The sequence below is a fragment of the Pectinophora gossypiella genome, chromosome 15, assembly GCF_024362695.1.
Source record: "Pectinophora gossypiella chromosome 15, ilPecGoss1.1, whole genome shotgun sequence".
In the NCBI taxonomy this organism is placed as follows: Eukaryota; Metazoa; Arthropoda; class Insecta; order Lepidoptera; family Gelechiidae; genus Pectinophora; species Pectinophora gossypiella.
The window spans coordinates 13,734,411-13,747,973 of NC_065418.1; the positions used below are offsets into that span (position 1 = coordinate 13,734,411).

Here is a 13,563-nt window from a genome sequence, read left to right on the forward strand (position 1 = left end):
TGTAAGTGTCATCGTAACGAATACTAAGAGGGATGATTCATCTGATTATTCTGAGTTAATATCAAGTGGAATTTTCCATCGCAAAAGTATAGAATTGAAAATAATTTAAAAAAACTAAAAAAAATATCATTAATTTTGCGACGTAAAATTCCACTTGATTTTAACTCAGAATCATGGTCTGAATCAACCCCCTCAGTATTCGTTACGATGTCACTAACACCCAGTATGTATACTTTAACACGTTCACTGTGTATGAACCACGCAAAAGCAATAAAATAACCACAGGGTCCGCTTACCTTATCTGAAAATTTGACAGGTCCGGTTTTTCACAAAAGCGCTGCCTAACTGATTTTCTAACCCGCTAAGGGAAAACCAGCCTAATACAGGTTTTAGGAATGAGGGTTTTCTCTCTATGTATTCCTTTGCCTCTGAGCACATTTATATAACGTAACTCTATTATCCCAATTAATCCAGAGGTGTAATGACAGTGTTCATTCTGATAAGGGTCAACCGCGTCCAATCTGAGAGGAATTCCAGTTAATATGCCCGATATTCGCAACAACCGATATAAAACGACAGAATGTCCCATGTGAGAACGATATCTGTAACAATTCCAGTACCATTACACGCTTTGAACTGGTGGAGAATCCTGGCAGCTCTTTAACGCGGCAGTGGATAACGATACAATGATAAATTTCGCGGAATTACGTGTTCAAATATGGAATACATACTGCTCGTGAGGTTTAAGGTCATGCACGGTTGAATAGTTATGGCAATTCGAAATCCGTGATATTGCTCTGCGGTAAGTATTCTCTGAATTGTTCTGGTGTTTCTCTAAACTGTTTAGTTAAGCTGCTTCCCCACGACGATATTACTGCGACATCGCATATTTATGCGACTCAAGAAAATGTATAGATCATCGGAAAGATGCTCTCACAGCAGACGTAACGACTGATAATCGCATTGCATGTACATTTTATCGATACGTCACATATGTGACTTATCCTGTGTTGTGTTGTTGTTTGGAATTCCCTTCGCAGATTGAAAGGTTAGACAGGCAGTCGCTTCTGTAAAAAACCGGACCTGTCAAATCTTCAGGTTGGCGGACCCTGTGAAAACGGAATAACGCTAAGCACATGATAATGAAAAAAGTAATTAAGTACATTTATTATTATATATAGATGACAGATTTGCTTACAAGCTAAACTGAGGGAAAATAAAAAATGTTCAAATGTTTATATTAATGTCCTGACGAAACTGGGGATCACAAAGTGATTTTTGTGAACCACTTTGTTGTGAAAATAATGCGATGACACTAATATTTTTGTATTGTATTGTATTTCATCAAGTTCGGTGGTAGTCATGATAACAAATGTTCCTTGTCTCTAATTATGGTATAAGGGAGTCATTGTTGGGTTTTTCCAAAGTGTACATTTTCCTTTTCGTATGTTTCCAATCTAATTTTTATATGAATGCGGAAAACATTCGTTGCTTTGTTTAGAGAAATATTTTACGTGATTTCTGAATATTGTTAGACTTTGGCGCTGTTTCTTTGTTCTTTTGTTGCGAAAGTGAATTCTTCTTTTATTATTTTGTGTTCAACTGTACTGTGAATTATTGCTTAACTTTCCTTTTATGCTGGACTTGGAGCGAATAAAAATAAAAGACCCCGGTCAAACGCTTGCCTTTCTAGTTATTTCGTTAAACCCGACAGACGAACCGTGTCTTTTTAACATGATGGATCATCCATGAGCTGATCACATAAAATGGCTGTACACCACTGTATTCAACTTGATGATTTTCAATTCACGTTTGGATCATGTAATTGATATATCGTGGTCTCAAGGTTAATGGTAATAGGTCCGCCCTTATTATATTGTACGTCATTTAAGATCCGTGCCCGCTATACCGTACCATACTAGGACCGTATCCGTCCTGGAACAGGCAAAAAAAATCTTTGTATGAATTTCTATGGCGCAACGCCCACTAGACTAGACCGTTCTGTCACCGACCAACACTGTAGCGTGCCATGCGTGGACCGGCCAGAATTCCCAGTACATACGGGCAGTGTTGGGCAAAAAGTAATTAGATTATTGATTGTTGATTACGACTACTTTTTGTAATCTGCAATCATGATTACAGATTACAAACGAAATAATCTGTAATCATAATTACAAAATAAGAAATTAAATCAAGAGTTTAATCTTGACATTGATTACAGATTAATAAATCTAAATTGTAATTTAGATTAATTGATTACATAATTTTACATATTTTCTTAATCATGTTAATTGAACAAAAACACGACCATACTTTAGCATTGATTATTATAATTAAAGAAAGACGCAAAAATAAAAAATATTTTAATTTAATTATTAATGATAAAAAATATGTTTATATCTAACTACTTATATGTACCCTTGCACTGTGGCTGTATAAAAAAATCTTTTGCCATTTTAGACTGTCACGCTATAGGTAAGAATTTTAATAAAATTATTACTTAATTGGCAAATAAATAATATTTATCAAAATATTTTAATATTGATTAAATCACGTAATCATTGATTAATAACTACTGTAATCATGATTAAAGATTACATGTAGTTAAGATTGATAGTAGTCAAAGATACAAAGTAATCACGATTGATGTAATTATGATTACATTAAATCAGATTACTAATCTGATTACAAAAGTAATCGATTACGCCCAACTCTGCATACGGGGATAGAACGGGGTTGCTTCATTGCAGTGGGCATAGTAGCGTCCGGCACGTGCCGGTCCGTGCCTGATACGGTTCTAGCACGGTCCTAGTATGAGAGGGTTTTTTTTTTGACATGACTTATTGTAGATTTGCCGCAGATGGCTTTAACTACTTGGCCGGACAAATGGGGAGCGCCGAAGGCTCTCACCCGGTACAACATTTAAGACAACAGGCCTGAGGGTGCCCAGTTGGTAGCACGATACGGTGTAGTGGGCACAAACCTTTAAAAGTAACTGGTGAGAAGAGTAATACAACCATACTGTACATCTCGGCGTACCCCTCTGGGGATACAGGCGTGAAGTTATATTGTGTTAAAAGTGCCTGCAAGGTGTCTTCTGCATACTTGTGGCTTTTCCCTCCCCATAAGGGTTTAGGGTTTGAGGACAGAAGAGGCAAGATGATTCGACACTTAATAAGACACGACGAATTTATTAAAAACGTCATAGAAGGAAAGCTGCAAGTAAAGAGAGGAAGGGGAAGACCAAGAAGAGCTTACATGGAACAGACCAAAGAGAATGTGAACGTCGTGTCATAATTTAATTATAAGGAAGTGAAGGAATTGGCCTTTGATGGACAAGAATGGAGAATGTTACACCGACAAGAGCGTTGCTCTTAAATTAGAGATGATGAAGGGTTTATAGGCGATATGTTATATGCGTATGCTAAGGGTGTACGTACACAGATGCTTTAACCGCAATACTGAAATATTCGTACAGTTTGAATGTAATTAGAAACTGCACTACGGCTCTTTGGTCGACCGAATTCGAGTGTTCGGTCGCTAGACAGTCTTACAGTTGGAATACAGTTGAAACACAGTTAGCATGCAATCGGCACGACAGTATTGAAACTGCGTCTAACTCGCAAAAGGCTGCGGTTATGTCGCAGTCTAAGTGAAACCAGTGGGAAAACTATTTTCTTGTCACATAGATCAACTGGGTGAAATCGATATGTTAGGGAGTTTACCTTTACTGCTTGTGTTTTCTTTGTATATTCCTTTTGTTTTTCCTATTGTGTACCTACAAAATAACTACACGGCACACCTCGGACACTTCATAGAAAATACCTCGTTTTACACAGACACTACACATTGACGTTATCGTACACGCGCATCTGTGTATGTGACGTCTGTCGCCTATACAGTAGACTAAACTATGTTCGAGGGGGAGGTGAGGTAAACCTAACTCAGCCGCTGGTGGGGAGCGGAGAGTTGCCGTTTTAGGGGGATGATTCAGACTATGATTCTGATTATGATTATCAAGTGGAATTTCCAGGCGGATTTTTTTTTTAAAAAATTAGTGTTTTTTTATTATTGTCAGCCCCATATTGTACTTTAAAGTGCATGTCACCTATTTAAACAAAAAGAAAACAAATTATTAAAAAAACATAACGTAAATCGAACAACAATAGTCGTTAGACTACACACACAACACACACGTAACGCTGCGCAGACCTTAAAATCTTAACTAAACATTTCTATCAAAAAACACCTTTTTAGTGGACTCGGATTAGCATGAGGTATCATTGACACTAATTACTTAAGTAAATACTCTATCTTATATTGACTTCATCAACGCTGGTGTCAAGCACTCGATCCTGACTATTATTTATTTCAGTAAGTATTAGTCATTACATAGCCATGTCAGGGGCCTTTAGCGGCTCAGTAATAACCCTGACACCAGGGTTGAAGAAGTCGGTCATTGATCTCACAATCCTTACCATAGAAGTACATTTAAAATCCTATATTTGTTGTAGACAAAAGTTCTTTAACCTTATGTTCAACCATACACACAAAAGTCAAAGAACCTACAATTCACTAGATATATGAAAAATAGATTTACACAAAGTACCTATGCAATAAATCTACATACACACTATTTCTAAAATCCTTTGAAATTGCTCTCTGGGGCAAAGTTTTAGGGAAAATTTTGCTGAATATTAACCGTAAAAGCCCTGATGTAAAAAAAAAACATACTTACAAGTTTTCCTTTACTTGAGAGTCAATGTACAATTATGTAGTTTATTCTACTTCTATCGTGTGGGTTGTGAGGTGGATTACCAACCCCATCAACCCTGGTGTCAAGGTTACTATTGAGCCGCGAAAGTTCCCTGAGATGGCTCATGTAACGACTACTTATTTACATCAGTAAGAAGTAACGTGTCATCCGAAGTACGGGTCATCTTACTTTCGGACAATCAGGTAATCAGCCTGTAATGTCTTAGCCAAACTAGGGATCACAAAGTGATATTTGTGATTTTTCCCCAGCGGGATTTGAACCCGGGACCTCCGGATCGTGAGCCCAACGCTCAAACCACTGGACCACGGAGGCCGTCGTCGTCATTGTAGTTTATTGAACACATGACAGAACGTTAAAAAATGAGGAATAAGGATTATTGTCCGCCGTCACTGAGGTGGATTGATTCTTTCAAATATGATCCTGCCAGATAACGCTCTGGGCCGAGGTCCGCGCTTAATTGTGAACTTTTAGTCTTGATGGTTGAAATTTAGAACTAGCAGGGTCTGCGCGCCAACCGCGCGGACAGATTTTTTGTTAGTCACAAATAAGTCCGCATACCAATTTTTACTCCACTAACCCGCAGTGGATCAGCGTGGTGGAGTATGCTCCATACCCCATCCGGTTGATTGAGGGGAGGCCTGTGTACAGCAGTGGGACGTATATAGGCAGTTTATGTACCAATTTTTATCTATCTTGAAATTTGCAGAAAACTTCCACCATCCATTTTAGGAAAGTGGTGGGTTAGAAACAAACAAAAAGTAGCCAAGTAGTAGCCTCTCCATCCCTTTCTCTCCATTTTACCATTCTGTCCTCTTGCTCCGTTTTGCCGTGAAAGACGGACCAACAAACAGACAGACAGACACACACTTCCCATTTATAACATTATAGTAATAGTATATACTATAGTATTGATTTGTCTGATGTAAATTAACAACAAGTCACGTAAAAAAGGTTATTTTTATAATGTAGTGCTATTAGTGATGCATAGTGAAATCAAAGGTCATAATACACAGTCATTCCAGTTTTTTTTAATATTAAACCTCTTCATTATTTAGCCTAAGGTCGGATGCGTTCGCCTTAAAATTAACACAAAGAAATGTGGCCCAGTGAGATGTTGATTTCGCCTTTTGAAACGAGTCCTTTGCAGTGAATACAGAGGAAAATAAAAGCATTAATCAAAGTACCTGCGAATGACAAAATAACGTTTTACTCGTAAATTGAAATATTTTCAATCTATTATTGCGACCAGAATGTTTTATTTCAAAATCAATTCATCTCATTCAAGATACCAGTGTAATTTATTATTATTTCTACGTCGTTTCCATATCTCGGGACTATGGAGTCCCGGACTTTTGGAAGGCGTGTGTGGGGCCGAAGCCAACACGTAGAGACAATTTAAACTAAATATAGCGTACACTTAGTAGCATAAGCTGCAGTAACAATGAATGTAATGAATTATTTTAAAATTGGAATACTACATCGATTCATAAAGTACCTATCTTTATAGATAAGCTAACGATTTTGGGGGAGCTACAGAGGAGTTTTACAGCGTCCGCTTACCTAATCTGAAGGTTTGACAGGTTTGTTTTTGTTTACTTGGCCGGACAAATGGGGAGCACCGAAGGCTGTCACCCGGTACAACGTTTAAGCCAACAGGCCTGAGGGTGCTCACTTGGGTGCGAACCTCGGCTCAGGGCGTCGTCTGAGAGGAAAATATTTGAAAGAATTAATCGACCCTAGTGGGTCGATAGCGATAACCGCTGATTGAGGGAAATCGTCGTCCACGCCGCTGAGGTCGGTATCGGGGTACTGTCTAACCCGAAGGGAAATATTATATGAGATTTACACAACGTTGCCTGTCAATGCTAAATACTTTATTTTGCTACACTCTTCTTTTCTGTAATTTTTTCCAAATTATTCTTGCTGATGCCCCAAGTAGAGCCGCTGAAATTTAAAGCAAAACACTCTCTTTTTTGAAAGGACATAAATCTCGTTTAACTTCTACAAAGATTTATATCCTTAACAATGCAGAAGTCTAAACAGCTCGCTTTTTAATTAGTCCGCGCTCACACACCACTTAATAAGACTTCATTCGTCGACAAACACAGACAAAGGTGCTAAACAAAGCTGAAAACACAAAGCATGTCAACTCCATACCACTTGAGCAATGGAATTGCCCCTGTGCTGTCCCTAGCTTTTAAACCAAGGGTACAAGGTTCAAATTACAAGCACATAACTTGGAGAATGCTAAAACATTCTTGCGGTACCTTCAGAAAATAAATGAAGATCTCGCTTTGTGGTTTTATAAAATTACTAACTGCGTCCACGGTTTCGTGCGCGTTGATTTTAATATAGTTTCCCTAATCCATCTAGTTCCAATAGGTTTTTTTTTTTTTACTAAACATATATACAGTACACATAACATAACATACAAACATACATACAGTGTGTTAGTGACATCGTAAGGAATTCTGAGTGGGTTGATTCAGCCCATGATTCTGAGTTAATATCAAGTGGAATTTTCCTTCGCAAAATTCATGTTTCATTTGTGTTTCTTGTTTATTTCTTTTCAATTCTATACTATGGCGATGGAAAATTCCACTTGATATTAACTCAGAATAATGAGCTGAATTATTCCCCTTGCAAACTGTATACAGGGTGTTAGTGATCGTATCGAATACTGAGGGGGATGACTCAGACCACGACTCTGAGTTAATATCATATGGAATTTTCCGCCACAAAAGTATGGAACTGAAGTTTTCGTTACGTTCTCACTAATACCTTGAATGTAATAGTAATAAGTTAATATCATAATATACCATTTTGTGTAAGTTAATACATAAACTCACGCCTATTTCCCACCGGGGTAAGCAGTTTGTATTATGGCGTCCATCATAGAAATAAATCATTGGTTATTCTTTCTTTCTTTCATACTTATCGGCAACAGCGTTTAGTCTGCGTTTTAACTATTCCCAAACTATATTAAAAGGTTTTAACAATTTCAAGTACTTACAGAAGTAGAATATTCAACACAAAATGTAAAATTTAGTTTTTCTTCGAGTTTAAAAGTTATTCATAATTTGTATCGCGATGATTTATGAAAATTGTTAAAAAGAACTTTCGCTAAAAGTTGTGGCTTATTTGGTAAAAGTTTGGGAAATCGCAAATTGTTTGGTAATTGAAAAATGACTCAAGATATAAATAGCAAGCTTTTGACCACTTCCTTTTGGGCATTAATTTATTTATTTTGTACCAAAACCATTTTTGAAAAATGGTGGGTTAGCCAAATAGCAACGTTTATGACAATCGACAGTGAAAGTGATAAAAGTATAAAAATGCTTGGGCTTGACGTAAAGAGACATGTCAATCTATAAATAAATAATAAATAAATAAAATCATTTTATTTCAGGCATATAACCCGTATTTACATTAGTAGTTATAAAATTAAAAATTAAAATTCAAAAATTAAAATTCCAAAATCAAAAGTAATGTGATCAGTGATGTGCCGTTCTCTGGAATGTTTCCAAGGTACGTTCCTGGCAGCAAAAAGGCGCAAAAGTTATACAAAAAGAGTTTTATTGAATAGCCTTTAGGCAGATAAGATCAAAGTACTTACAAAAAAAAAAAAACAATTTCAACAAAAAAAAAACAGTCGATGTCCTATTCTACTTCTCTTCTTCTATCGTGTGGGTTGTGACGTGTACTACCAACCCCATCAATCCTGGTGTCATAGTTATTGGGCCGCCAAAGCCCCTAACATGGCTAATGTAACGACTACTTACTTAACTTACTTAAGGCTTAACGTGCCTTCTGAAGCACAGATCTTCTTACTTTCGGACAATTAGGTGACCAGCCTGTAATGTCTTAACTAGGGGTCACAAAGTGATTTTTGTGATAGGGGACGGGATTCGAACCCGGGACCTCCGGATCGTGAGCCCAACGCTCAAACCACTGGACCACGGAGGTCGTTACGCCGCACGGTGTATTAAAGAGTTTTCACTACAAGATCATTCCCACATTGGGAACGTTAGGGACTGTTAGAAAACGCTATGAATACCATAATAATATTATTTAACCAACTATAGAAGCTTACAGAGCACAATGTCTAAGACATTACTATCGGAAGATTACAAAACTAATCCCGTCTATTGTGGTGGTACTACTTGCCTTCCTCTAAACCTTTAAGCTTCAATCCGGTTCATAATGGTAGTATGCATGTGAGGACCGTCCCTCCCGTCTCCCGGAGTGAAATTAAACAATGTTACCGAGACAAAGCGAGTGGAGAAGCCCTCCAGTAGAGCCTCCTTTTGTTGCGCCCTGTTGGTGATGTTTCTTTTGTGCGTGGTGCGAGCTATAGCCGAATTGGTTGGCTATATGTTCGTACGTTTCATTAGAAATCAGAATTCAGATTCATTTATTCAACGTAATCATCATTATTTTTCAGATTAAGGAAAAGGTATAGGGAAGTCAAGGCTTTTGATAGATTGGAATGGAAAATGCTACACTGACAAGAGCGTGGCTCTTAAATTGATGATGAAGATGAATTATCATTAATAAACTTGTTGAAGGTCAATGTAACATTTTTGCTTTTACGTCATTTCGCAAGGTATTATGATTATGGCTGAGGAGAAGAAATGACAAGAAACTGCAACAGAAACACATCTTTTAAATCAATGAGGGTACTTATATAATATTACAAGTTCATTCAACACCAGGCATTTTTAAGATAAAATAAGATAAGATAATTTTATTGTGTATAAATTTAGGTACAATATCATTTAGGTAATCATTAATCTTATGATAATCTTATTATTTTCTGACAAATTCAAAATATTATCTGGTATTTTATTCTATATATTCAAAATAGATGAATTTAATTTACTTATTATTTACTAGTTATTTGCGGTCCCTGAGAAACATACTAGGCGATCGTTCTATCATCTATAATCTAAACCATATCAATCCTATGGAATTCCACAGTCTCTGCTTACTCAGGTGGGAAATAGGCGTCAGATTATGCATTCAGATTAAAATTCAAAAATATTTTTATTCAGTAGGTAACATAGTTACACTTTGAATCGTCATTTTTTGCATAACGAACGTCTCATCTGCACAAAACTACTGCAGCTTCTTACAACCTTTATAGCCGGGGAAAAGAAGCTGCAATAAATAATTCGGCACAAGGCCCTAGATGTTAAGAACATTCTTTGATTGGTTGGAAACTGTACGATAGCAACCAAATCGCTACCGCTCCCTTCTCAAGCGGCTCTACCCGCCCTCGCTCGACAGGAAGTAGTGTATCTTTAAAACCGGCATACAAGATCGCTTTTGTGTATAACAATGATATGCCCCGCAGCGATCCTTGTACAATGTCCCTCAAATTTTACCAACCACTTCAGTACTTTATCATGCAAAGCCTTTGAGGGGTTCAGGCATGATAATATAAACTTGGCTGTTCGTTATATTCAGGCGGGTAACCACTGGAATTTCATTTACGGATCATTTTGTTTTTAAGGTATTTAAGACAGTCTCCGTGGTCGGATGTCTAGACAGAATCCTTGACCGTCAATCCAGAGAAGACTTTTACTTAAGACCAAGAAGCCGAATCTTGCCAAGCAGTGAATACCATTCGACGTTTGCTATTGAATAGAATAGAAATTGTTAATTAATTATTACTTATAATAGAAATTCTTCATTTATTGTTGGTTTTCCCTTCGTGGGTTCAACAAGCAGTTGTTTCTGTAAAAAGAAAATCTGTCAAATTTATTTATTTAATTTAGTTTATTCATATTCTTATTCAAATCTTCAGACTCGGGCACGAACTCAGACTCTGTGAAAACTGGATAACGCTAGGGAAATGATGTTACGATTCCACACGTCTAACTTTACAATCTTCTATCTTCTACCGTGTGGGTTGTGAGGTGCATTACTAACCCCATCAACCCTGGTATCATGGTTAATATTGAGCCGCCAAAGGCCCCTGGCATGGCTCATAGAACGACTACTTACTTACATCAGTAAGTAGTAACCGCGGACCAACATCTTAACGTACCTTCCGAAGCACGGATAATCTTACTTTCGGTCAATCAGGTGATCAGCCCGTAATGTCCTAACCAAACTAGGGATCACAAAGTGATTTTTGTGATCGGGATTTGAACCCGGGACCTCCGGATCGGATTGAGCCCAACGCTCAAACCACCGGAGCACGGAGGCAGTTACTTTACAATTTCTGTGAGTCATAGAAAATAATATGGATGAATTTGTATTTAGGAGAATATATTTTTAGCAGCAGCACATCCTCGCCGCCAAACTGGTGACACCTCGACTGAACTCTTACCCTAGTTTCTGGGAGTCGGAGTCAACTGCGTCGCACCGGTATCATTCAGCATGACACCACCATCATTATCACCCCGCATCAACCTTCAACAGGATTTCTTCATCAGTCTTCATTGGAGCAATAGCACGGCCACCTGCCAGCCGCCTTCAAGGCTGGACACCTGCCACTCCACATCAGGTCTTCGGAATAAAGAACGAATTACAAAAACACACACGGAACCGAAATGCCTACACATGAAGTCTTCGGAATGTACGTATTGCGCAGTAACACCTTTTTTCGTTACGGACTTAAGATTGACGAACCAGATTAGCTATTAGATAACATAGCCATAGACACTAGGGCTGCCTACGCCTCAATCTCTCTGACACATATTTTAATACTGTTTTTCTTACAGTTAATTTTTTTCTCATAAGTACCTATCTAATTAAAACACATAATAACGGGTTCTTACCGCGTTTAAATGGGGATATGAGACTCCCGATATCATCCCGTGATCATGGCACTTGCAACAGTGTCGAAATATCGGGAGTCTCATATCCCCATTTAAACGCGGTAAGAACCCGTTATTATGTGTTTTAGTACCTATCTATCTTTGTATTTTATTTTTATATGCACAAGTACACCTACGTAGTGTAGGTGTGGTAATGGGGTGTGTGAGGTGTGGTGTGATGTTGGTGTAGTGTGTATGCTTTCGGGCAAGTGTGGGGCCTAGAGCAAACCCATCAAAGGTAAAAGGAAAGTATTCCTATGCTGCGCTATCCGGGTATAAGTGTAATATCTCTTTACACTTAAAGGTTGCCTGGAAGAGATTGCTCCCTAGCAATAATTGTACTCTTTCTATTTCTCTTTTGCTTTTTATTTCCTTTGTGTGCAATATGGTATTTTTTGTGTCATGTATATATTCATACGTACATAGACTATGGATATTTCCTACCGGGGAAAGCAGTCTATGGAATTCCATTTGTTTCGATCCTGACACACTTAAGGAAGAGAATGCCATCCGAGGCAAATATAAGTCACGCCATAAACAATCGCTTGGAGCACTGTATATATCTTTGCTCCAGGATTTGCCTGACAAAAATAAACAAACACCTGCCCTAAGCTTTTTTGACGTGACTTATTGGAGACTTCCAATTGGCATTAACTACTTAGCTGAACAAATGAGTAGCGCTGAGGGCTCGCGGTACAGAATTTAAGACAACAGGCCTGAGCGTCTCAGGCTCAGGGCGTCGTTTGAGAGCGTTTTAGGTGCTACAGAATAGGTAGTTGAGCGTCATAAATAAAAGAAAGTATTTTTTTTTAAGTTATATAATAAATAAGCTATATATATAAATAGATCTCAGGGTGAGGGGTCTGTGCTGTGTTGAGTACCTTCGGAATATCACTTCCCTGTCCGCTGCGTTGGAGAAGTAGCAGAGCTCGAGGCAGGTAGAAGAGCTCGCGGTGGGAAGAGCTCGCGGCGGGTAGAAGAGCTCGCGGTAGGTAGGAGAGTTCGCAGTAGGTAGAAGATCCCTGGAATACGTCGTCTGCCAGCCCTAAGTGTAGGGCTTGCCATCACCACATTCCGTGTAATCCCGCCGGCTGGACACGGATTAATGAAGTTTTACCAACTCATCTACTTACCTATTTACCAAGCGACGGAAAGTGGACGAACTTATTTGGATACCTTCAACCTAGTCATCGGATTCTTAGATATTTTTTTTTAGAATATATTTTTACTATCTCCTGTACTCAAAGGTTATCTGGGAAAAATTACTACTAAAACACATAATAATGGGGTCTTACCGCGTTTAAAGCAGGGATATGAGACTCCCGATATTTCGACACTCTTGCAAGTGCCATGATTACGGGATGAGGGGATGTTATTATGTGTTTTAATTATGATAATAACCGTGTAAATCTAGAGCTGGTTTGTAGTTACTGGTGTGGTTGATCATCACGGTTGGACGAGTGCGAGCCATTACCTACAACAGAACCATAACCACACGTCCATAACCTTCACAACCACAACTAACTATCGCTAACACCAACCTTATCATCAATCATACATACAAAAACAGTCTGACCAACAACTTAACGTGAATCATCTTACTTTTTCGGATAAACCAAACAAAAGCGCCTGCCTGTCTGACTTTCCAATCAGCGAAGGGAAAACTAGCCCAATACAGATGCAATGCAATTGTCGGGTATGTGGGTTTCCTCATGATGTTTTCCTTCACCGATATTCACGTGATAATCATATCGTTATAATTTCGAATATTTGAATAATTTCGGTTTAGGCCCGTACAAGATTCGACCCTGCGACTTCACAGTGAGAGTCAAGCATTCTTCCAACCAGGGCTTCTCCAACAGGGCTACCACGGCTCCTACAGCTCCTAAGGCAGAGCGTCAAGTTCAGTGCAATTAGTGATTTTTCTCTGTCTTTGCCCGTATCCCTGGGCAAGGGTTC

At 38.4% G+C, this 13,563-nt stretch overlaps 1 protein-coding gene across 1 annotated transcript in view; it reads left to right on the forward strand.

Moving 5' to 3' along the window:
* The first annotated feature begins 731 nt into the window (after window positions 1-731).
* LOC126373484 (connectin-like) overlaps window positions 732-13,563 on the forward strand; it is a 162,681-nt gene continuing 149,849 nt past the window's right edge. Inside the window, exon 1 of the mRNA XM_050019640.1 lies at window positions 732-802. The gene's annotated coding sequence lies outside the window, so the exon portion shown is untranslated. The remainder of the gene's footprint in view (window positions 803-13,563) is intronic.